General features: G+C 36.6%; 1 protein-coding gene across 3 annotated transcripts in view; it reads left to right on the forward strand.

Moving 5' to 3' along the window:
• The first annotated feature begins 24,160 nt into the window (after window positions 1-24,160).
• Window positions 24,161-26,937, forward strand: part of LOC135216031 (uncharacterized) — a 922,226-nt gene continuing 919,449 nt past the window's right edge. For all 3 annotated transcript variants that reach the window (XM_064250970.1, XM_064250973.1, XM_064250971.1), the window contains exon 1: window positions 24,161-24,906. The gene's annotated coding sequence lies outside the window, so the exon portion shown is untranslated. The remainder of the gene's footprint in view (window positions 24,907-26,937) is intronic.

The following is a 26,937-nucleotide window of genomic DNA, read 5'->3' on the forward strand; positions in this document are numbered from 1 at the left end:
TTAATTAACTTAGTTATTTTCATGACTTACTCGTTTTACATTTAATTGAACTTAACACTTGTGAATTATTTTAAATTTACTTAGAATTCTTTTCAAGTTTCATTGTTGTTAAGCACTTGTGAATTAATTTCCAAATCTTAAATATTGCCTAACACTTTTGAATTTTGATTGAATTAATTTTCTTGAATTTTGTGATAAATTAATTTTGATTTAATTTTACTTGATTTAATTCAAGAATTAATTAAACTTTGCTTTGATTTCAAGCAACAGTCATTTTCCCTGATATTGTGAATTTCACTTATAAATTTTGAGTTTGATGATAAATTTTTGTAATTAGAATCTTTATAAGTATTTTCTTTGTTTTATACAGGGAAGTACATAGACTTCTGAAATTAGGGAAATACTTAGACTTTTAAAGTTGTTGATGGAGTGATGCTCTTTGATTAATTTAATTACTTACAAAATTACCTCACACCTGTTTTGATGAACTTAGTCTGATTTTCTGCAATACTGGTAAGTTGTTAAGGGATCACTGTTGCCTTTACAGTACTCAGTCGTTTAGTACCTGTGATGAGGGTTCAGGTGTCTGGCTGTTATGAGGTAACAATTAATGAATGGTAAGTGTAGTAACCAGATACTTGGCACTTCGTCACAATACACAAACACCCACACACACAACACACACACACACACACACACATCACAAACCACACACAATACAATATATACTATCATATATATATATATAATAATATATATAAAATATAAAATGTATATATTACATCAAACCGAATTCATTCCTGTTTACCCACTGAGTCGATGGGTGAATACTACTGTGCTGTTAACGTTCCATACTTTTTCGTCTTTATGCATTCACATCTATATATTATATTATAAATATTAATATATATAGATATATATATATTTATTTTATATCATATATAATTATTTTAATAGGAGGTAGGAAATGTAAAGAACTTTATCAGTGAATAAATAAAAACGGAATAAAAACTTAATATGTTTAGAAAAGTTCATCTCTAAACTACAGACAAAAAATTAACATCAGGCTGCCAAAAACTTTCCTTAACCTTTTTTTCAGGGTTTAGGAATAACTTGTTGTTAAGAGGGATACTTTTATTTTACGATGTTTCAGAGAGATATTTTGTTTATTTCTTTCCTTAATAGATATAATCTGATTCTGGGGATCTTTAACCGAGTCCGTTTTTGTTCGGCCATTAGTTATTTATCCAGTGGAAGTTTCCATGGAATTCCTGGAGACTGAACTAATAAGCTTTAAAATGCGTAGAAATGCATAGAACTTATTTTTTCACGAGTTGGAGGGACTTATGAGGTATGTTGAAATGATATTTGCATCGGAGCATAATAAAATGCTTTTTGGTATTCGCTGTTCCTGGTTATGAGAATTTCTGATCAGTATTTACCTCATCAAGCAAACTGAAAAACTAAAATTTAACTTTTAAAAAAAATTTAAGGTATTTATATTTCTTAGTTTATTGTTGTTTTTTTTTTTCATAATTTAGCTTTTTTCCTCTCTCTATTTCATGACAACTAAGTGTAATAGATTAGTTATAAGACTAGATCAGAATTCTCTTGCCTCTCCTTACAGAATAAAGCAATATTATCTTGAAGCCCCTTTACCATTGCAAGTATTTTTTTCCTTTTTTTATACAGTTTACAACGACTTAAATTGTTTATGTTAATTATTTCCACTTTTTTGGTTAATTTGTCCCAGTTATCAGTTTGGCCTTGATAATTATTGATTTTTCTTTTTCTGTTCTTTTTTTCATATTTTGCACTGTTAGCCATCCATGGCTTACGTAAGCCACTCCAGCATAACATGAATGGACGTTAGACCTTGTTCCCATTGTGAACCTTGTTTTCTCCGAGTTGTGGACCCTCCTGTTGGACCATAATTTGTCCGTTGTAGTTTAGTTAAATGGAGGAAAACTTGGTTACTCTAGTTTATAATTAAGCTTTTGAATATATGTGTCTTTGGTTTCTTCTTGGATTCTTGGCGAAATTTTGAAATCCTTTTTTGCTTCCTGAGGCCAACTTATAGAGAAGTCGCCATGAACTCCAAAAGTCCCTTTTTCCCAATACTAATCGAACTAACCCGTGGGGCCTTTCATTTATTCAATTCATTCGCACTCACATGTGTAAGTCATACTTACTGTGACATATGGTTCAAGAACATCCCTTTCATATGCATCGTTCGAATGAAGGACGAAATATATCTTTCATAGTCGGATCTTAGACAGATTTCCTGTCAGTGAAGCTTAGTCGGGATACACGTGGCTTCAAAAAGATGGGAATTATTCATTATTAATTTGGCTGAATTTTTAAATAAATGCTGGCCGTTCTTCATTGAATAATGTGATATACCATTCTAAAAGCTGTTACAACCGTTGAAGTTGGTGAGCACATATCAAGAAATGTATCCATATTTAGCATGCTCTTCAGTGGCAGCACAGGCCCTGAGTTACCCAGAGTCCCAGAGTTATTTATGGTGTGGGGGTGGGGGGCGGGGATCGTTTTTCCCAAAACCGAACCTTTAAGAAGAAAAATTGGGTATGCGGTCTATGCCCTTTTATCCTATTAGATGTTATTAATATTAATAATAATAATAATAATAATAATAATAATAATAATAATCAATAATAAATAATAATAATAATAATAATACTAAAATAATAATAACTAAATCCTTTATTTCGGCTCAAGGGCAATATGCAATCTGAATATACAAAAATTACACAGTAACATACACAATCTAGATATATGAGACAAAATGATGAAGAAAAAAAATGAGAATCGGCACATTTAATCCACCCAAAATAGCTGAGCGGTAGCATTAAAAGCATAAAAAGTAGTAATCATAATACTTAGGTAATAACAGTAATAATATTGGTGAGAAAAAGAAAAAAATACATTGAGCGTTATAACAGTTAGTGCACAGATTATATAACTTAAATTTCAACTAGAGACCTTAGGTGGTTACAGTAGTCAGGTCCATAGGGGGCTAAATACGAAAATTGAGTGTAGATTAAAAAAAAACTTTAACTTGAATAGTAATCACAGTTAATAATGAAAAACTCAGATATCGGCAATAAACTTAAATAATGACAATATTCGGCAAAGATGTACATCTTTGTTGCCAATACAGAGATTAAGTCCTTAGGGGACAAAAGGCCTCATTTTACCAATCTTTCCCACATTTAGATCATCTTTTGATTCACTCCTTAGGATGCTCTTGTACTGAGCGAGTGTGTGTTTCTCACTCGGTGTTAACAGGACTGGAAATTGTTCGCCTACAATGATTTTTAAATGCAGGTGGTTTTTCTAAGACCATCTGTGTGCGGAGTGGTAGGCGTGGAGGTTTGTGCGGCGTCTCAGAATGTCATTTGCACACAATATAAAGTATGACTTTGGGTAACAGGAATTTTACTTATAATGTTGAAAGTTTACACTGAAATTCAAGAATATTTCTTTAGTTTATTGATTGATCATCTATATGTTAACAATAACATGCATATTACTTTATTTGTTGTTATGTTATCTACTTTGACTTAACAAAAACAATAATTGTTTATTACTTTGTAAGTACAGTTCAATGAAAAGGATAGTCAAAGAAAGTATGGACTCCAGAAAGTTTGGAGGGGGGTTGTCGTTTGACTCCACCGACATCCCCCCCCCCCCCCCCCCCCCCCCCCCCCCACCCCCACCCTCGGTACAGGCCTGAGTTACTCTTCTTCTAGCGCAGTACTCAAGCGTTTGTCAGTCATACTCTTATAGGTTCCTACTGTTTTTGCTACTTTTACCCTTTTATTATTTGTTTTCACAGCTTTGCCCTCGTCTAGTTTCTCTGTTCGTCCATTTGGCTGTTTTCATCCTTCATTATGGTCTTTATTTTGAGCGATTTTGCTGCCTTGTTTATGTCTAGCCTGGTAGTGCTGTAATTCATCTGCCAAAAATAGTAATATGAATAAGCAAGTTACTGCATGCCTTTTCATTTGCCTTTTAAGAATTCTGTTAGTAAGATAACCCCAGGACCGTTTTGGTGCACAGTCTGTAACTCCTATCTGTTTTCAAGCTTCATATATGAAGCTCATACACTACTGTAGCAGATGCTGGTGTAAGGTCCATAGTCTTTCAATAAATTGTCCATCAAAGAGTACCATGTTTCAAAGACGATTTTTCAAAATCTGAAGGCTAACATATAATCTTGTATAAGATCACATCTTTCAGAATGTTCGACAAGCTGCCGATGTATCGGTTCCAATAATTTTCGTCAAGAATTACAAGTTTAATAATGGGAAATCCGATCTTATAGATTGTTTATCTCCACCATTCTTTAAGATTTTTTTTTCTCACATGCCACTTTCTCTTTCCTTTTGATAATATTTGACGCAATAAAATAACCTCATAAGATTTTTCTTCAGCCTCAGTATTTGGTATTGCAAATGGTCGACTGAGGAATTAATAATTCCATCGGTTACCGTTATAGGCATCAAGTAATTGACTATTCTGTCTGTCTGTTCCTCTATATGTTCGTCCTTTTGCAGATGTTAAATTTATTAATAACGCTATATAATTTTAATATTTTTTAATGTAAAGATTTCATTTATATCATCTATGGATGCATGGGATTCCACATATGTGGTGGGTGCAGTGTTTAAGGTGAAGGTCATAAGTCAGTCGGGGATTGACCTATAGCTTTAATTTTGGAACCATATCCAAATACGTTGTGTTTTACAGACATATTGCTTAATGTTTCATTTATCATTGTACAGATTAACTGTCTTATATATTTCTGAAATTTTTGCTGTAAGAGATTTTTGAAGACAGTCACGGTAAAAACTCATCTTTTATTAGTTTTTTCAACATAGATTTTAGTATATTTATTGATAGGTTATGTGTTTACATCGGTAGCGATGGTGGTTTTCTTTGTTGTTCATGTATCACAAATATCAGTGAATCAAAGAAGGCTTCTTTCATCTTTTCTAAAAATACACCTTCTTGTGACTTTTGCCTGGTCAATCACCTCAAAATGTCGGTCTATTGAACTCTGTTTCCAGTTCGACTGATTTCCATTTGCTCAGTTGTTTTTCTGTTTGCTGTCTATTTTTCATAAGTTGTATTCTAACAGAGATCTATCACATTCACAAGTGATCCCTGATCCACTTTATCTGCCGAGAACAACCAGATTCTCTGGACAGCAACACCAATATGCAGTAAATGAGCCTCGCTGTCGAACTTCTCAGTTCCAGAGGTCCATTATTCCTCACACCGTTCGACCATGGAACATTCCCCCGGAAGATTTCACGCAGATGGAACGTCAGAAGCTCTAACGAAAATGCAATGCATTACTACTCTAATATTAGTCTTCTTGCATTTTAATAAATTTTTATCTACTTATTAATTTTTTTTTCTTTTTTTAATAAGTGGGACCTCATCTTTCTGTATTTCCCTTTACTCCCTCTTACCTCTTCCCAATGAACGCCATATTCATTGGAAGTTTGAATTTCAAGTCAGTGGCCCCTGTGGGTTTGTTCCATATGAAGAGGTCTCATCTTATTTCAGCCGCGTTTATTTTGTATAGAAGTCTCTTTATTCTTCTTATTACTGACTTTTCTTCTGTACACAATTTGGCTATAAAACGCCAAATGGGGGATTCTTGTAAAAAAAACCGTGGTATTTGTCAAATTGAATATTTTATACAAAATGCAGTAAAAATTGGATCTTAAGCCTAATTGACAAAAGATACTAAATGACTCATTCTAGATTCCTCTTGCTCAGGGGCATCTCTCTCTCTCTCTCTCTCTCTCTCTCTCTCTCTCTCTCTCTCTCTCTCTCCTTCTTGCAACGTTTCGTCCTTAAACACAGAAGGACATCGACGGGCAGGTGTTGAGGGACTGATGTCCTTACGTTGTTGTTGTTGTTGTTTAAGATTAAGCCAGCCTGTTGAAGTGAAAGAGGGTGACAGGCAGGATTGCAACCCCTTTGAACCTTACGGTACCCATCAGTAGGAGAAAAAGCTTTATAGTAGCGAGACCCAGCCTAGTAGAAGAGGGTTGAGTAGGAAATGGAAGCGAGTTTTTGTTTGAGGGAAAGGTGGCCTTAAAAAAGAAGAATTAAAATTTAAAGGCCATGATATTTAAGAAAAAATATATATATAGATATAATTATATATATACACACATATATATATATATATATATATATAATTATATATCTCATCTATATATTATATATTGCTACCTTTCAAAATTGCATTTTATAACCCCTCTTGACTGTAAATAAATTTATATAAAAAATTTTGGCAACATTTTTCAGATTCCTAGATAGCTTAGAATAGGATGTTTAAAATGTGTGTTCAGATTTCGCATAATATATTTTAAAAGAGTATATACCGTAGTATGAAAAGAGAGAGAGATTAACTTTGTCCATTCGAAACTAGGATTGTTTCCTTATTATGTCAACGACTTGCGATAAGAGACCTCAAGTCTTCGTTGTGTTTTGGGAATTCTGTCATCACATCTGATAGGGACTTTTGCTCGAGTCTGTTTCGATCAGGTACGTGTCTTTGTTGAGCTAGTACGAACATGAATGTATACTCGTTTCATACGTGTATTTCGTTGCCGAAACCATTTGCAGATTTCACAGTTTTTTTTTGTAAAGTTGCTTCATAATGGAAGTTTCTAGAAGCATTATACCATCTTTCTTATTGCCCCAAAACATATTGTGTCATCTCCACTGTCCAGTTTTCGTAAGGAAGAGTTTTCATTGCATCTTAGAACCGCGTTGCATTCAGACATCTCTCTCCATCGCACGGCACTTTTGATTTTAAAGTAACATAACGATTTCATACTTACTGAATGGTCACTCGTAACTTGTGGATTTCAGATTTGATATTTCTTAGAGTTATTTAGTATTATTTAGTGTTTTTTTGTGGAATCTGAACAAACATTATATTAGTGTGCAACGGCGCCTATTTTTGTGAATTGTGGTGAAGTTTTGAACAAGCTGTAGCAAAGAATGAAAATTGGTAAGAAGGTAAAGTGTGTTATATTTTCATTAGTTGCCACTAATAACTAATGGTCAGTGGTTTGGTAAGAAACTAATAACTAATGGTTACAATGGTTTAGAGAACTAATAACTAATAGTTACAGTGGTTTGGTAAAAATTTAAACCAATATTTACATTGGCTGAGAAGCAATTTACATTTTTACACATTGAAAATTTTTGTGTTTTGTGTTTGTTTCATTTGGAGGGTTTTTTATGTTTTGTGCATTTATTCATTTTCTTATTGAAGTGTGCGTTTTTATTTTATATTCTGTGTGATTAATACTTTTTGCAATTTTGGTATTTTTCACATTTTTCTGTGTTTTCATTTACATTCACAGTTTAATTAACTTAGTTATTTTCATTACTTAATATTGCACATTTAATTGAAATTAACACTTGTGAATTAATATGCATTTACTTAGAATTCTTTTCAAGTTTTATTGTTGTTTAGCACCTGTGAATTAATTTCCAAATTTCAATTATTGCCTAACACTTTTGAATTTTGATTGAATTAATTTTCTTGAATTTTATGTTAAATTAATTTTGATTTAAATTTACTTAATTGATTCAAGAATTAATTGAACTTTAGTTTGTTTTCAAGTAACAGTAATTTTCCCTGATATTGTGAATTTCACTTACAATTTTGAGTTTAATAATAAATTTTTGTATTTAAAATTTTTATAAGTATGTAATTTCTCACCAGTATACATGCATTTAATTATGATTATATTGATGTTAGGTAGAAACATAGAGTGGTAATTGATCTGTTTTCCTTCATTTAACTTGAAGTGACTTAGATCCAGGGAAGTACTTAGACTTTTGAAGTCAGGGAAATACTTAGACTTTTAAAGTTGTTGATGGAGTGATGCCCTTTGATTAATTTAATTACTTACAAGATTACGTCAAACCTGTTTTGATGAACTTAGTCTGATTTTCTGCAATACTGGTAAGTTGTTTAGGGATCACTGTTGCCTTTAGAGTACTCAGTCGTTTAGTACCTGTGATGAGGGTTCAGGTGTCTGGCTGTTGTGAGGTAACAATTAATGAATGGTAAGTGTAGTAACCAGATACTTGGCACTTTGTCACTATATATATATATATATATATATATATATATATATATATATGTATGTATATATATATATATATATATATATATATATATATATATAATATATATATATGTGTGTGTGTGTGTGTGTGTGTGTAGTTTCTGAATATATGGCAGTATATATCAAATAAAAATAGGAAAAGTATAGAACTATATTATATATATATATATATATATATATATATATATATATATATATATATATATATATATATATGCACGTACACGCATACTCACATTTATACATATGTTCCTGAAGATATATATATAATTCACATTGACAATGGCAAACAAACTGTGTTCTTGAAACTGTACAAAAGTGAAATAGAGGGTTTGTGCATAGCTATGTGCAAACTTTGGTGGTTCACTTTCAGTTTTAACTATGAGAGATTTCTTTTTCTGGGGAGGTGGGTGGGGCATCAGAGGATTCCCATGTGTTTCTATGGTTTTTAACTATAATAGAATTCTTTTTCCTAGGAGGTGGGCAGGATATCAGGAGATTCCCATGTGTCCTTGTGGTTTTTACTGTGAGATTCCTCTTTTACTTGGGAGGTGGGCGGGACATAATTTTCGGTTAGATTCGACCTGAGAGACTGCGTCTCTGGGCAGTCTAGTAGGTAGTGCTCGAGGGGCTGGATTGCCTCTCAGTCACAGTACTGACATGACCTGCCCTCATTCCCAATCATTTGCCATGTGCACAAGTATTCTATCTTTAACCTGTGTGTGATGACCGAGAGTTTTCTGGTGGTTTGCTTTGTGATGTCGTGAAGCCTGAAATTAGTGACATCCACGTACCACTTGGACGTCCTTGAATTTTGGAAATAGCTACGTCGTACTTCACTCTCTTTCTGAAGTCTGGTATGTCTTTTTCCCATTTCCTTTAGATGTGTGATAGATGATTGCAGCTTTATGCTCACCGTACTGCAGCTGAGGGCACTTTTGGCTAGGATGTCGGCTTCTTCATTTCCCTAGATTCCCACATGACTTGATATCCAGTTCAGGATGACTCTCCTGCCAGCAGCTTGATGGGACTTGGCCACTGATTTGATTGCTGTTATCAGTGTCACATTTTCTTTGGACTTTGTTGCTTTGATTGCGAGTATTGCTCCTTTGGAGTCGATATGTACTGTTGTGTGCCCTTCTTTCTGGTTGGAATTTTCTAAGGCTTTTAAAATTGCCATTAGTTCGGTATGTAATGTAATATGGAGGCCTTGTTGAATAGCCTCCAGCTTCTTTTGAAGTCTTGGGCAACCACTGCCGCTGCTGTCACCGGAGCTTCTGGGTCAACAGATCCATCTGTGTAGTATGTGTTTTCAGCTGCTGTGCGCCTGATTGCTTCTTCTGCTGCAGTTTTCATCTGTGCTGCTGTGCACAGTGCTTTGCTTGCCGGTAGTATTGTAAAGTTATACCGGATTGGGTCTTCGACCCCAGAAGGCGGTTCTTGGTATCATTCAGGTGGGACATCATTTGTTATGTCTTTCACTGTGTCCTGCATATCCAGTTCTCTCAAGGTCTGGAGTATGCTGCCAGCATGCATTTTATGAGGATTTAGCTCCTCATGCAGGTTTATGCATGCAGACATTTTGTTTTTCAGTTGTCCATTTCTGTCGCTTCTGATGGTTTTGCATAGTATGGCAGTATTTCTTTGGGCTATCCTGTGGGTGAGAGACTTTAGTGTCTTCGCCCTCAGGAGACATATTCTTTTCCACATTGGGGGTGCAAGCATTATTCTTATTGCATTGTTTTAGATGACCTCCAGCCTCTGCTGTTGATCCTTCCTGAGACTTCTCAGGACTGGTGCTGCATATTGTACTTGTGCTCTGATGGTTTGTATATAGAACTTCCTAAGCAGATGGTGTGCTGCTCCTTCTTGCAGCAGAGATGTGATTCTCTTTAGAGCATTGAGCCCGATTCTTGTTTTAGCCTGAAGGAGCTGTATTTCCTTCTCGGGAGTGTATCTGCGATGCAGACTCCCAGGTATGTGTAACTATCCATTCAGTCAATGGTGTCTCCCTTCAGTAGAAGGTTGGGTGGGTTTTGATCGTGCTTTATAGCCATGGCTTTTGTCTTCTGTTGATTTTGAGTCCCAGTTGTGTACATTTGTCCTCTATTTTCTGCGAGGTTTCTTGCATCTTATGGAGTTGCCTTTGAGGGCTTGAGCTGATGATGCAAACGTCGTCAGCGTACATGAAGACCTCTACTTCTTGTGGTAATTCTAGACACGCTAGATTTTCCATAAGGACATTACCTTACCTTACAGACCTTACATCTTGTTCGGGTTGCCCCAGGTCCCTCAGTGTGAGGCACCTCTAATGTCTACCAGAGAGTTGCTAGTACATCTTCCGGTATATTTTGCATCTTCCAATCTTGGATGGTCTGGGATGCAGCTTAGAGATTTGTCGAGATTATTCTTATGCACATCTACGCTCACTCCTGATATAGTCCTCAGATGAGCTGGCAACGCATTGAATAGACGCTGCATTATCGATGCTGGTGCGTAGTGGATTAATGTTCTGTGTGCTTTCCTTGTTTTTCCTGGTATAGTTTTGGGCACTATTAATCTACCTCTGCTTGCTCTTTCTGATGTTTTTAGCTCCATGATGTTTTCGGCTATTCCTTCTATCTGTTTCCATGCCTGAATTATCATGTAGCGTTCTCTTCTCCTTTCTAGACTATATAATTCTAAGGATTGTAGTCTTTCCCAGTAGTCAAGGTCCTTAACTTCTTCTATTCTAGCTGTAAAGGACCTTTGTACACTCTCTATTTGTGCAATATCCTTTTGACAGTGTGGGTACCATATATTGCAATATTCAAGTGGACTACGAACATATGTTTTATAAAGCATAATCATGTGTTCAGCTTTTCTTGTTTTGAAGTGCTGTAACAACATTCCCATTTTTGCTTTACATTTTGTCAATAGAATTGCTATTTGATCATTGCATAACATGTTCCTATTCATCATCACACCAAGGTCTTTAACTGCTTCCTTATTTGTGATTGTCTCATTATTAGGTCCCCTATATGCATATAGCTTTCCTTCTCCGTCTCCATAATTTATTGATTCAAATTTATCAGAGTTAAATACCATCCTATTTACCTCTGCCCAATCATATACTTTGTTAAGGTCTCTTTGTAGTGCGTTCCTATCTTCATCACAAGTAATTTCTCTACTTATTCTTGTGTCATCGACGAAACTACTCACTACCGAGTCCTTAACATGTCTGCAATCATAATAACAAACAGTAATGCAGCTAACACCGTACCTTGTGGCACACCGGATATTACCTTAGCTTCATCCGATTTCTCATCGTTTGCAATAACTATCTGTTTTCTGTTGTGTAAAAATTTATTTTTTATTAAATGTTTCATAATATTTTTCTTCATTACCCTTTCATACACTTTCATAATATGTGATGTTAGACTCACAGGCCTATAATTACTTGCCTCTAGTCTTGATTTTGAAAGTAGTGGTAATATATGCTAATTTGTGCTCATCATAAATCTTGCCTATATCTACACTTTGTCTTAATAATATTGCAAGTGGCTTTGCGATAGAATGAACTACTTTCTTTAACAAAATAGCAGGGACACCATCAGGACCTGCAGCAGCTCATTTTTTAATTTCATTAATAGCCTGCACAATATCAGCTTCATTAATATCTATGTCAGCTAAATATTCACTATTTTTATCCCTTACTTCTATATCATTATCTTCATTATCAATTCTAGGGGCGAATTCTCTCTTATATCGTTCTGCCAATATGTTGCATATTTCCTTTTTTTCATTCGTTAATTTCCCTTCAATTCTTAGAGGGCCTATTTCTATTATTCTTTTATTAAAATCTTTTTCGTGTACGAATAGTTTGGGGTTTTGCTTGATATTCACTAGGGTTTTTTTCTTCCAAGTCCCGTTTTTCATTTTCTTTTGATTGTATAATCTTTTGTTCGGCATTTTCTGTCTTACTTTTTAGTTCTATAACATTCCATGTATTTTTTTCTTTTGCAAGACCTTTTTTCCACTTTCTGATTTTCTGGAACAAGATCCTTCTGTCTCTTGGTATGCATGACTGATGTTTACTTTTCTTCTTCGGTATATATTTATCCACTATTTTCTCTAATATTTTATATAATATCTCCGTATTTACCCTTATGTCATCGCTTACGAAAATGTTATCCCAATCTTTGTTTAATTCTTCATTTATTTCTGACCATTTTATATTTTTCCTGTAGAAGTTGTATTTTCCATATCCTTCCCACTTTTTCATTTATTGCTTATCTCTGTTTTCACTTGCTTTGGAATGGACTGTTAATTCTATGACATTATGGTCTGAAATACTCGCATTATAAACTATTATTTCTTTAACATAATTCACCTCATTCACAAATACTAGGTCCAAAGTATTTTCCTTTCTTGTTGGCAGGTGATTTATTTGTTGAATGTTGTATTCTAGTAGCATATCTAATAGCTTTTCGAATTGCCTCTTATCTTCTGCACTACTATTACTCTCTTTTTTATATGTATAAATACAACCACAATCTCCTATTCATTCTTTCCAGTCTACGAAAGGAAAGTTAAAGTCTCCAGATAGGAGAATAGTCCAGTCCTTGTGATTTCTACATATATCATCCAATTTTTCTATTATTATGTCAAACTTTTTAGTATTAGGGGGTCTATATATTACTATGTTCATTAATTTTTCAGATTCAAATTCTACTGCTATTAGTTCACATTCTGAGTTACTATATTTCTCATATATTTTTCCTTGTTTTTTGTCTTTCCCATATATTGCGGTTCCCCCTTGATTCCTATTTTTTCTATCTGATCTATAAGTTTGGAACCCTTGTATTTGATCATCATTCCCAGTCTCTTGGGAATACCAGGTTTCACTTATATTCATTATATCTATTTTCTTTTCAATTTGGGTTAGTTCTTCGAAGTACTCTATTTTTCTTTTTGAGTTACTCATAACTAAACCCTGCGCATTCATCACTATGATGGTTTGTGTGTTTCCTCCTTCATTTAATATGGGTAATAATAAGGATTTTCCCATGTCTCTTTCCTGTTCTGGTATGTTGTTCTTTTCTTCATTTCCAGAAATTCTGACATTAAAAAATCCAACTTTTCCATGATATTTGATCTTCCTTCATCATAATTATTCATTTTGTGTCTGAATCTGCAGTTTTTTCCGTATCTGCAATATCCTCTTGCATCATAAATACAGTTCATATCTCTTGAATTGTATCTTGGAGCTGATGCTTGGAAATATTTTGCTGACACACCATATTGCGGTGATGGCTGGTTTTTTCCTTTCACCTGATATTATTTGTTCCTCTCTTTGTTTGTTTCTTTCTTATTTTGGATTTTATTATTTGATTGATTATTTATTTGATTTTGATTCATGGCTACAGGGTGCATATATTTACAATTTTTGTGGAACTTACATCCTTTTCCTTCTTTTAGGTTTTTGCATATTTTTGGATGTAGATTTCTGCAATCATCCTCATAGCCGTCTAGGTATGCACATTTACCATATATTTCATAGTTGTGACATACCTTAGGATGTTTGTAGTAACATCTTTCTCCGAATCTGCAATTCCCTCTTTTCAAAAGGTTGCAGACCTTGTTTTTCTTGTCTATTTTTTCCTCTTTCCCATCATTGTTCAGATCTGGGTAGAGCCTCTTCGGGATTTTCTTTTGTGTTGTCATGTCGTAATTTATTTCTTCGTATGTATGCTGCTTGATTGCCTCATATGTAGTATCAATGAGTATCTCTGCATCCATACTTTTATCTTGTTCTTTGTTTTCCTTATTTTTTTCCGTCATTTCAGTTTTGTTTACTTCTCTTCCGTTTTCCTCTTCTTCTTAATCGTCCTCCTCTTCTTCTTCATCCTCAACTATTTGTACATTCAGTCTTGATTTAATAACATTGTCTATCCATGATAGACATGTTGAGCAAAATATTCTGGTATCCTTTCTCATATCTTGCATTACTTCAGCACATTGCGGATGCGTCAGAATGTTGCATACAGCACATTTTCTGATCAGGTTTTGTGGATTAACTATGCTATACCACACCTTACACAGTTTGCATGCTTTTGGCATTCTTTTTCCTATTGCATCAAATAGGATATTCACAATGTTCACCTTATTCATTTTCTTTGTCGGAATATGTTGATTTATGTATATTTTCTTTATGAGTCTCTTGACCACTTGGATTTTATTTGGAACTTCTTCAATTATTTTCAAGATATTTTATGTTGATTTGTTCCAGTTTGAAGGATCATATCCTTCTAATATCTCTATGAATGCTTTTGCATCTTTTTGGTTATGGCTGTTGTTGATCTCATAGATGAGAAATGCCAGCTCCCTTCCTGCTACCTCATCAAATTGCGAATCTGCTAAACACGCTAAATTTCTCCATTTTTTTCCACAGTTGGAACTTACTGCCATCTTGATCTGATTTACAGTATTTCACTTGATAAACTAACTTAGTAGACGCTTTATACTACTATTTTCACACTAATCTTATCCCCGAAAGTTCACAAACACTTCTAGATATTTATAAATTTCCAGATGAATGTTAAATGCGTGATATCTGTTGATTAATCAGACTGTGCGCGGTAACGTCTCACCAAGCAAAAAGGAAGGGGCTTAGAATACCCCCATGTGGAGTGCCATTTTCAAGAGAGTAGTACTCTGACATTCTGCCTTGGAGCACTACTCTGGCTTCTCTATCTTGCATGTATCCCTTTGGCCACGTAAGCAGGTTGCCTTTGATCCTCTTCTGGACTATGGAAGAGAAGATGGTTGCTGTATTGGCCAGCTCATATGTCTTTTCTAGGTCTAAAAAGACCACTATGGATCTTCTGCCATTTATGGCACATAGCACATCTGTGAAGCACTCGTGGGTGCCTGCTCCTTCCCTATAGGCATACAGCTTATGGTGTATGGGCCCTGCTTTCCATATTAGTCTGTTTAGGACCATTCTTTCTGCAACTATTTTCTGTGCAGCTGATGAGGGATATTGGCCTGTATACGCCAGGCTCCTTTGTCTTTGGGATTGGTTGCGTGTCTTGTTGTGACCATTTCTTTGGCCTGGTGTGCTCTGACCATTTCTTTGGCCTGGTGTGCTCTGCATATGTCCTGTTTACCAGGAGGAGATTTACCTGCAGGGTCGCCCATGTGCCTCAGCATGCTGCAGGTGATTGCATCTCTGCCAGGGGCTGTCTCTTTTCTCCTTGCTGAGTGCACTGTTTAGTTCCTCCATAGTGAAGGGTGTGTCTGTGTTGTCCAGCGTGTTGCAGGCAGCATTGATTTCTCTCCAACTTGCAGGGGAAATCTCATTTATTTTTTCCCGTGTTATTTGAGGAAGGTTGTGTGATTTTGTTCTCTCTGCAAAGTTTCTGGTTATGTTGTCAGCTTCTTCTTGCGGGTTGGGATGGCTGCTTTGTTCTGTTCTTCCCTTCCCTGCAATTTTTGCAAGGAATTTCCAGGTCTGGGTTACTGGAGTTTGTCTACTGATGTTGGCACACCATTCATACCATGCCTGCTGTTTGAAATATTTTGTCTCTTCAGTTGCTTGGGCTATTACCTCTCTGATGAGTTTATGCATCTTGTCTGATGGCTCCTGTCTGAAGAGTTTTTGGACTCTGTTGACTCTAGCTTTGAGTTCTCTGACTCTTTCATAGTAGTACTATGCATCCTTGTGATTGATCTTGGCTTGTTTAATCTTTGGCATGGGCACATTTGCTGCCTCTCTGAGTTTGCCAATGAACTCTTCGTAGAAGAGTTCTATGTCATTCAGTGGGGTTTCAAGGTAGTCCCTTGCCCATCTCATCATGATGGCTTCGAATCTAGCCCAGTTTGCAAACTTGGGGTTCCATCTCTCTGGTGGTGGCGGTATGGGAGGCAGTTTTTTTAAGTTGTAGACCAATATCAGTGGCTATATGGTCACTTGTGAGAGTTTCATGTAGCTTCCATGTTGTTTGCTCCTTTGGGGCTGAGTTTACAAAGGTTAGATTCAGTCTTCCTCCTTTTAGATGAGTTGGCTCTCCACTATTTGGGAGGCACACCACTGGGAATTCGAATGATAACTGGTTGGATTGGTTTGTTGTTTTGAGTTCAAACACGGGTGATGCACATTAAAGTCTTCAGCTATTACAGTGTTTTCTCGTGTTGCTGCGCTGAAGAGTGTTTCCCCTTCAAAAGTGCTGTCTCGAGACCTGTATATATTGTGTACTGTTAGTGTTGTGTTTGCAAGAGTGAGTTTTACACAGTGATTCTACATCATCTCCGCATGGGATGTTGTTTATTTCCTTTGATGGAATTGTTTTTAACTAGTGTAATTAGCCGTCTTTCAGTGTCTGTGTATGGTGCTCTGTATACCTTGTACCCACTAAATGAGAATTTGGCACTTTCCTTTACTAGTGTTTCTTGTAGCAGTATGATATCATAGTTGTGTTTGTGTGTGTGCTTGTAGGAATGAATATTTGTTGTTTGTGCTTAGATGTTCCACTGAAGAATTTTTATGGTGTTTGTATCTCTGCAGTAATTTATTCTGATTGCGTTGTTGCTGTTTCTTATTTCACTGTCATTTGCACTGGTTGTGCTTTGACTGCCGACACTTTGGTTGGCACTGGCACTGGAAATGTACCTGATACTGGCACTGGGAATGGAGCTGACACCGGCTGTATTTGCAGCACTGTTTGCACTGCTGTTGATTACTTATGTAGACATGATGATGCAAAGAGTCCTCTTAATGTTCTTATGCATTTGTCTACTACTTTCTTGGCAATTTCTTCTGAATAGTTGGCTCCTGTCAACTCAGTAAACTTGTACAGCATTTGTGCCAGAAGATACGTAAGATCTTGTGTTTGAGCAATGTACTGGTCGTTTTTCAGCTCTGGGCAGACCTATACCTGTTGATTTGTGGGGGAGGAGGGGAAACTGAGTTATATGGCTTTCGGGAGCCAGGGGCAATGGAACTAGTTGTAGGGTTTAGAGAGGTGCGAATGAATCTGGTTTCAGGGAAGGAAGAGGCTAACATGTAGGTGTTGGTTGGAGTGGGAGGATCAGGGAAAATAATTTTCCTTCTTGGGGTGGTGTTCTGTTTCTTCGGATTATGCAGTTGGTCCGGGTGTGGTCTGGTGTGTGCTGTGCTTTCCGTTCTCTAAGGCTGGTAGCGTGGTTGGGCTGGGTGTGTATTCCTGGGGGACGGTCGAGGCCTCCTAGCTGCAGCAGCATAAGACTCTGGCCTCTTTCTGGTTGGTAGTTCCTGCGGCTGTCTGGTGGGATCTGGTGGGCTGTTCTTGTCTGGCGAGGCTTTGAGGTGTGCTGCCATAGAGCCTATCGATCTTTTGCAGTCTTATGGGACTGCCCTTGCATGCTTGACATCTGGCGTTGGTTTCAACTTCAGCTTGGCTTGACATCTGGCGTTGGTTTCAACTTCAGCTTTGAACTTGTCCATGCAGGTTTTTGTGGGATGTCTTTCACTGCACACCCCACAAATTGCTTTGGCAGTGCATGGGCTGCTGTGGTGCCCGTATATCTGTCAGTTGTAACATCTGAGAGGCTCTGGTGTGCAGTCCATAACGGGGAAGGAACCCCATATTCCTAGGTTTATTCTTTCAGGCTGTTTCCCTTTCCATACTACTACCACTTTCCTGGTTGGCTGCATATTTGGACCCTTAGTGTATCATCGGTCTGCTTTGGTAACCTGTGGATGATCAAGAATTGCTTTAATTTTGAAAAAGAAACCCACAAATTCAATTTGTAACTTGTTTACTTCTAAGTATTTACATTTAGTTTTACTCCACACTCGAGTACTTTCAGGCCCTTCTGTGGCCCATTCTCAAGAGATGTTTGGGATGTTAGCCTGGCTCAAGGCCCAGCAGTCTTCTGGAACTTCTTCTCGTTGTGCTGTCATTTATGCGATGGCTGTTCTGGTTTTCTTGAGAGTTGCCAATCCCCTCTTGTCACTCTGATATCCTGAGCTGATGGTCAATGGGATTCACCCTTGTGGTAAGGGTGTGGTCACCGAAAGTCTGTTGGGCAGGAAACCTAATCTCCAGGTCAGCAGGGTCAATCTTAGCTTCTTTTAATATCAAAGCTCGGCTTATGGGATCTTCTGAGGTAAAACCTTTGTTTCCTTCAATTACTTTAATCTCTCTGATAAGTGCACCTTCTACTACCCTCCTGTGACTAATTTTGTTGCTTTTGTATATAAGCCTACTGTTTTTGAAATCCATCCTATGGTCATTTTCCCAATAATGTCTAGCTATAGCACTCCCCTGAGAGTTAAGCTGTACTGCCCTTCTATGTTCTTGGACTCTAGTCCTTATTCCCCTACCTGATTCCCCCACATATCTGTCCCCACAATTATTGCAATTGATTATGTATACCCCCGCTACATCATCTGTATTACTGTCTTCTCCTTCCAATTTATTTTTACATACTTTGTTTTTTAAGGTATTATCAAAGGTATATACAAATTTATAATGACTTTCTTTCATTTTTGAAGTGATTTGTTTCATTTTAGGCATAAAAGGGAGGGCAACTATTTTCTTGTTTTCTTTATTCCATGTACTCTCTACATTCGCTCTGTAAAATATTTTTCTAGCTTTGTTGAGTGCCCTTTTTCTGAACCATTCCGGGTATGCTAATGCATCGAAGCTTTTATCGATGTAGACATACTCATAGAAAGAAAAGAAACAGGATATGAATTCAGCACATATAGAAAGCCCACACATACAAACTCATATATTCATTTCTTCTCTTTTCATAGTCATGATATAAAAATAGGGGTTCTAACAGGTTTATTTCTTAGGGCAATGAGAACGTGTGACCCTTGCAAGATAGAGCAAGAAATAAATTACATCGATAAAAGCTTCGATGCATTAGCATACCCGGAATGGTTCAGAAAAAGGGCACTCAACAAAGCTAGAAAAATATTTTACAGAGCGAATGTAGAGAGTACATGGAATAAAGAAAACAAGAAAATAGTTGTCTTCCCTTTTATGCCTAAAATGAAACAAATCACTTCAAAAATGAAAGAAAGTCAATATAAATTTGTATATACCTTTGATAATACCTTAAAAAACAAAGTATGTAAAAATAAATTGGAAGGAGAAGACAGTAATACAGATGATGTAGCGGGGGTATACATAATCAATTGCAATAATTGTGGGGACAGATATGTGGGGGAATCAGGTAGGGGAATAAGGACTAGAGTCCAAGAACATAGAAGGGCAGTACAGCTTAACTCTCAGGGGAGTGCTATAGCTAGACATTGTTGGGAAAATGACCATAGGATGGATTTCAAAAACAGTAGGCTTATATACAAAAGCAACAAAATTAGTCACAGGAGGGTAGTAGAAGGTGCACTTATCAGAGCGATTAAAGTAATTGAAGGAAACAAAGGTTTTACCTCAGAAGATCCCATAAGCCGAGCTTTGATATTAAAAGAAGCTAAGATTGACCCTGCTGACCTGGAGATTAGGTTTCCTGCCCAACAGACTTTCGGTGACCACACCCTTACCACAAGGGTGAATCCCATTGACCATCAGCTCAGGATATCAGAGCGACAAGAGGGGATTGGCAACTCTCAAGAAAACCAGAACAGCCATCGCATAAATGACAGCACAACGAGAAGTTCCAGAAGACTGCTGGGCCTTGACCCAGGCTAACATCCCAAACATCTCTTGAGAATGGGCCACAGAAGGGCCTGAAAGTACTCGAGTGTGGAGTAAAACTAAATGTAAATACTTAGAAGTAAACAAGTTACAAATTGTATTTGTGGGTTTCTTTTTCAATCTTCAGAAGAAAACTGAAAGAAGTTTTTGTTTGGTTCAATTGCTTTAATGTCGTACTGCTGGGGAAAACGGAATAGAATAAGTTTTATGTGTTTTTTGTTGGGGTTTAGGTGTTTAAAGTGTTGAGGGTTGTCTTTTATATATGCATTCGTTTCTTCGATCAATGGCATTGTCAACAGTTCTCCCCATACCGTGGGTTTTATTTTTAACTTCTTACCTTGTTTTTCTAGCTCTGTTATGAATGGGTAAGAGCTACTATCTGATGGGGGAGCGATTACATATTTCATCATCTGAGAAGGGGCTGGATGTGCTGCTGCTGGTCTTCTTTGTCTGGGTTTCTTCTGTACTAAGGTGAAGCCGTCATTTGCGTCCATGGCCTGGGTGCGGTTTCGTTCATCAGAGGTGGCAGGGGTGGTTTCTTCTTCCTCGGAGGTGGTGGAGTCCAGTCGTGGCCGGGCAACCTCCGGTGCATCTGCAAAGGAAGAAGAAGAAGAAGGTGTCGTCCTCTTTCGTCTCTCGGCTGCTGCGGTGGGTGTTGGCTGGGTCAGGGCATCCATGTCTGCATCCGTCTATCTGTGGAGACAGAGAGAGAGAGAGAGAGAGAGAGAGAGAGAGAGAGAGAGAGAGAGAGAGAGAGTGGTTGTGTGTGTGTGTATTTTGGGGGGAGACCCTCCTATTGGTAGCTACTTACTAAAAAAACAACAGGAGCAGCTGAGAATCCCCTTATTTTTTCACACAAAATAAGATGGCTCAGCAGTCTACTCTTGTATTCAGGGAGTAATTGGGTAGGTTTCTGTGTTTTGTTTTTATTTTACTTATTGTTTTTGCCTGAAGGGCCTAACTTCTGGCTTTTGAGAGACACCAGCCTGTCTTGTCCCTATACGACTTGCAATAAAGAATTGCGAAAGTAGGAAGTTTTTGTCTCTGAGCCTTGCTTCTGTCATAGTTTTAAGACCACAGGGGCTACCAATGTTCCGCAAGAGAGACTGTTAGTATTGAGAAAATTATTAAGAAGAAACAGAGGTGTCTTTGATATTGCTTATACTTTATGAGAGATCTTTCTTAAATTTATTATTCTCGGTGTCGTCGAAATTCGCCGGAACTCCACAACAAAATCGCTGGAAATTCGCCAACAGGGGATTAGCAGCTGGGCCAGTTAGCCAACCAGAATTCTTTGCAAAGGACCTCATGCTGTGCAACAGACTATATAAGACTCCTGCAAGAACTTCAGTCCCACAACACCTGCCCGACGATGTCCTGGGTTTAAGGACGAAACGTTGCAAGGAGAATAGAGGAGAAGGAGAGAGAGAGAGAGAGAGAGAGAGAGAGAGAGAGAGAGAGAGAGAGAGAGAGGAGAAGACGCCCCTGAGCAGGTGGAATCCAGAATGAGTCATTTAGTATCTTTTGTCAATTAGGCTTAACCCTTAAACGCCGACTGGACGTATTTTACGTCGACATTTTTTGTCTCTCGGGTGCCGACTGGACGTATTTTACGTCGACATACAAAAGTTTTTTTAAAAATTCGCGGAAAAATACTTTTAGGCCTACCAGCCGAAAACTCTTGAATCACGCGCCTTGGGGGATGCTGGGAGTTCACGGATCAAGGTGTTGTTTTGTTTACAATCGTTACGCAGGCGCGCAAGCGCGAATTTCTTTCTTGCCGCACTAAAAAGTATCTGTGACACATCTCTGAAATTATTTCGTCACTTTGACATAATTTTTGTACCATTTTAAATTAGCCGTTACATAGAGTATTATATATGAAAATGTGCGCATTTGTATGTAGAATACAACAAAAAAATACTCATGATTGTAGCTTTTATCAGTTTTAAGATGATTGTTTCATATAAATAACGATAAGTGCCAAAATTTCAACCTTCGGTCAACTTTGACTCTACGAAATGGTCGAAAAACGCAATTGTAAGCTAAAAACTCTTATATTTTAGTAATATTCAATCATTTATCTTAATTTTGCAACTAATTGGAAGTGTCTAGCACAATATTTCGATTTATGGTGAATTTATGAAAAAACTTTTTCCTTACGTCGGCGCCTAACTCTTCCGAAAATAATCATACATGCGATTGTGGTAATGTTTGCACCATTTTAAATTAGCCGTTACATAACGTTTTATATATGAAAATGTGCGCAATTTCATGTATAATACAACAATAAATAGTTGAAGGTTGTAGCTATTCTCATTTTCGAAATATTTGCATATAAATCACGATAAATAGAAAAAAAACCACGTTCGGTCAAATTTGACTCTACCGAAATGGTCGAAAAACGCAATTGTAAGATAAAACTCTTACAGTCTAGTAATATTCAGTCATTTATCTTCATCGTGAAACAAATTCGAAGTCTCTAGCACAATATTTAAATTTATGGTGAATTTTTAAAAAAAACTTTCCTTCCCTCCGCGCGCGGATTCTCCGCCACAAATCTCCGAAATGCGTAAGTCCCATTCTCGGAATATTTGCTCCGTTTCATATTAGGCATTTCATAGAGTTTTATATATGAAAATGTGCGCAATTTCATGTAGAATAAAACGAAAAATATTTGAAAGTTGTAGCTTTTCTTATTTCCGAAATAATTGCATATAAAAAAATATATATAAAAAATTCGACATTCGGTCAACTTTAGCTCGTCAGATATGGCCGAAAACTGCATTTGTAAGCTAATATTCTTACAGTATAGTAATATTCAATCATTTGTCTTCATTCTGAAACATATTGGAAGTCTCTAGGACAAATATTTAGATTTATGGTGAATTTTTTGAAAAAAAAATATGTGTTTACGTAAGCGCGTACGAATTCATGCATTATTTTGTGATAATATTTTCTCTGTGTTGCTTTATCGTTTTACAATGTGTTATATATAAAAATGATCGCAATTTAGTGCACATTACAACGAAAAAAAAAGTAACTTGTTACCTTCAACCGTTTTGCGCACAGCGCGATTTGAATACAATTATATATGAAATTTCGTTTTTGCGCTATCATATATCGCATTATTTATTAATATGATAACTGGGGGATAACTTTTTTCATTTCTGATGGTTGCATACTAAACTTCAAGCAATGACAAAAAAAGGAGCCAAAAATGAACTCTTAATCTTGAAAACTAAGCGCGCTGTGATTTTTTGAAAAAATATATTTTTTTTCCGCTTACGCGCTCACTTCCAAACCCCTCCGGCATACGGGAGTCATTTTTTTATTTACTGCTCCGGCGTTTAAGGGTTAAGATCCAATTTGTACTGCATTTCGTATAAAATATTCTATTTGACAAATTCTACGTTTTTTACATGAATCCCCCATTTGGCGTTTTGGTAATCAACTTGAGAACAGAAGAAATGTCAGTAATAAGAAGAATAGAGAAACTTCTATACAAAATAAACTCGGCTTAAATAGCCATTATTTTCAACAAAACTAATAATGATACTAATAATAATATATAGCAATATTATTCTCATTTTCTTGTTATTTGTAAATAGTCATAATGTTAAAGTACTCGCTGGTTTCTAATTGACTCCGGGAATTTGCTTCAATTTTTAATTTGTATTCCCATCTGTTCTTATTGCAATAGTTCTCCACCATCGTTGTATTCATAACTGGAGCATCTTTTGTAATTTATCCTCAGATACAAAGAAAACAGTTTTATGATAAGTTAAATCTAAACAATGTGCGAATAAGATAACTAGAAACTGCACGACTCACTAGGTTAGACGTAAATTTGTTTGGAAATGAGACACCTCTTCAAACCTATTGACAACCGAACTTAAACCGGGAACCGTTTGACCGTGTGAAACGCTGCTACAAGACTTAAAAATCGACCATTTTATCATCCTACAATAATAGGGCGTGGAACGGATAATGATTCAAATTTAAGACAGTTTTATTACTTACTTGCTTTATCTTCCCGCCACTGGCCAGTGGCATAAGGCTGAGTTTTATTAAGTTTTATTAAGTAACATTAAATCTTTTATCGCTATTATTAAAGTCAGTCTTCATAGGAACGTTGTGAGAAATTCAGTGTCACCTTGTGGTATGGATAAGCAAAGGGCAAACACTCGTAGTGTTACCCCGAGGTCTGCCTCCTAGAGAGAGAAGTGCAACCGCAACGCTTTACGCGGAAACCGGTCAGTGCATCGCCAGACGTCGTACGGTGTAGACTATCACTGTCGAGCCGCTCCCCTCATTCGTAGCCTGTGAGGGACTTTCAATGTAACAATTACAATGGCCAGACGTAACTGATCATTAGAATTACTTATTCCTATATGCATGGTGTTGTGTATCTCGCACAGAGTTTAAAAATGTAAATTGTACGATGATTCCTTGTAAATAAAATGGGAAAGACTCCCAGGAACACCTGTTGAATTTTGTAAAGGATTAGAAAATCATTGAGTGAAATTGCGCCTCCTTGTGATTTTGTTACTCGAGAACTTGTTTGCGTAACGTCGGTTTAGTGAAGTGAGTACTTGGATATTTACTCTAAATAAGTTTAATTTCAAAACCGCATCGCGTGTATAGTATTAGTCATGACGTGAGAACGATGATTTTTTCAAAATTTAACCGAATGTGAATGATAACAGTGAAAATCGCCCCATTAATATGCAGTCTTGAAGAATTAGAAAGCAAAGGCGACAACGACTGGAAATTCGTGTCCCACCTGTCATGTGTGAAATGCTAAAGCGTTTGGAGACCACAGGGCTTAGACTTGGCCTGTAAATTTAGGGAAGTGCAAGTTGCCCATATACTTTGAAGCAAAATTCGGGCATTTGAATAATCGGAGGTTAGTTTAGAAGGATTATTCAAAGTAGGCTGACATTAGCATTTGGGCTTCCCGCATAGGCCTAATTTTCTCCAGGTCTCAGAAAGCCTAGCCGTTCACTGGAACACAGGTAAGTTACATTGTCATTTTATCTTTAGACCTATTTAAATGTGTTTGAATAGAATTCTACTCTCTCTCTCTCTCTCTCTCTCTCTCTCTCTCTCTCTCTCTCTCTCTCTCTCTCTCTCTCTATTGACGTATCGGTTCCTCGTGACTTTGTTTTGATTGCAGGTCAACATTGAGAAAATGTGCTGTTTAAAGCGGGTGTGCATGAGCCGCTTCGTGTGATTTATCCCCGAGTTGCCTTGGACGAGAATTGTACTGATTTTTAATAATATACATGTATGTTTAGTATATGTACGATTATGTTGTTTTGTGGATTTTTGTTATGTAATGCGCTGTGTTAGGTGTGTGTTGCATGAATGTTAATGCTATGCCTATAAGTTTTTTTCCCGTCATAATTTGTTAGTGATGGTAATGTAACGGTCTACGTACTTTGTTTTCTTCCTACAAAGCCCCGTGGCACAAATGAAATGGTACATTTCAAAGAGCTATATCAGTGGCAACGTTTTAAACTAGGGTAGCTCGTGCTTGTGCTTTTGTCTGTTTAATACTGTCATCTTTTATTACTGGTTTAGACCTCTGTTTTTTATTTGATATTTGTTGCATGGTTATTTTAAACACAATTTCCAAGAATAAATGTGCATACTTTTATGCATCCTAACTCTATTTGTTCCCTTGATAATTAGACTTAAAGCAAGACGTCTTCTAAGTTGAAATAGGCATGGAAAGAAAACGTGACTCAGCAAGATGATGGAAAAAAGTTGTTTGTATTCTTTCATTATTCGTGTAACAATTCTTGGACTATTAGTCAGCATATTTCAGTTTTTTTTTTTTATACTGAATAGCCATCGGGGTACAGCATTAACAATGATATAAGGAAAAATAAGATAGTGAAGAAAACAAGCTTGTTTGGTAATAGCTCCATGTTTAAGAATTTTATTACATTTGATTGATTAGGTTTATCTGTTGTCAGGTATTTTCCAATGGTTACGATCATGATGGAGGTAAGCATTTTTAATGCTTAAACGTAATTTTAAACTCCGTGTTAACGTGGACTTTGCTTCATTTTGAGTTCGCCGGGCATTCAATTTAGTTGTTGGGGTTTGGCGAGGCCTGTGGCTGCTATTACCAAGTTTATGGGACAGACAATGGTGTTCATTAGCATTTTGGCACGTATATTACTGGGAACGATGTAAAGTATAACAGCTAATCTGGCGCTGTTGGAAAGTCACACACATACACATTTTAACACGAATTACAGGAGTTTTTTTCTTCATACTAAATTCAACGTTTGCTACAGTTTTATGTTGAATTTAACTGTTAAGTCTATTAGATCTTGTTATATTTTATTTCAAGGCCCAGATTTTAGATCTAATCTTTTTGATCCGATTTAATTCCAGTGTAACTATCCGAGTGTTTAGTCTAGTACGAATTAAGTTGTTTAAGGGCTAACTTGAATGGTAACGCCAGTATATTTTGATTGTTATTATTAATCTAAAATACTAAGCTTCACAAGAAAAAAAAATTACAAGCAGTCGGATTTTTAGGATTGCCTTGTATACGTTTCACATAAATTTGGCTGTAATCTCGGTAAGAAGGTTATAATGTTAGAATACCAGCAACAAGGACGTTAAATGTTAAATTTGACACAATTAGACATTTGGCCACCGAATTTAACATCAGTGAAAATGTTTGATTTTCAGAATGTCTGCGATTTACACTAGTCAGCCTATGCACAGGAATGGTTGTTAAATCGAGCTGAATAGCATCTTCAAAATTTTACTGCGTAGATTGTAATATTATTTGACGAAAGGTCTCTGCAAGACTGATTCTTTGGTTAATTATGGTACACTATTAGTAGGCTGATGACAAAGGTATCCAGACGTTTAATCTAACGAGCATTCCGTTTGGGTCTATTGCAGTAAGGGATTTGCCAGTTGGCAGCTCGTCTTCCATCTAACGTATAAAACAGCCGTTTAATTAGCCAAGTTACACAACTTATACGTTACACAAATACTTATGACAGATTTTCATCAAG

Source organism: Macrobrachium nipponense, chromosome 6 (assembly GCF_015104395.2).
Source record: "Macrobrachium nipponense isolate FS-2020 chromosome 6, ASM1510439v2, whole genome shotgun sequence".
In the NCBI taxonomy this organism is placed as follows: Eukaryota; Metazoa; Arthropoda; class Malacostraca; order Decapoda; family Palaemonidae; genus Macrobrachium; species Macrobrachium nipponense.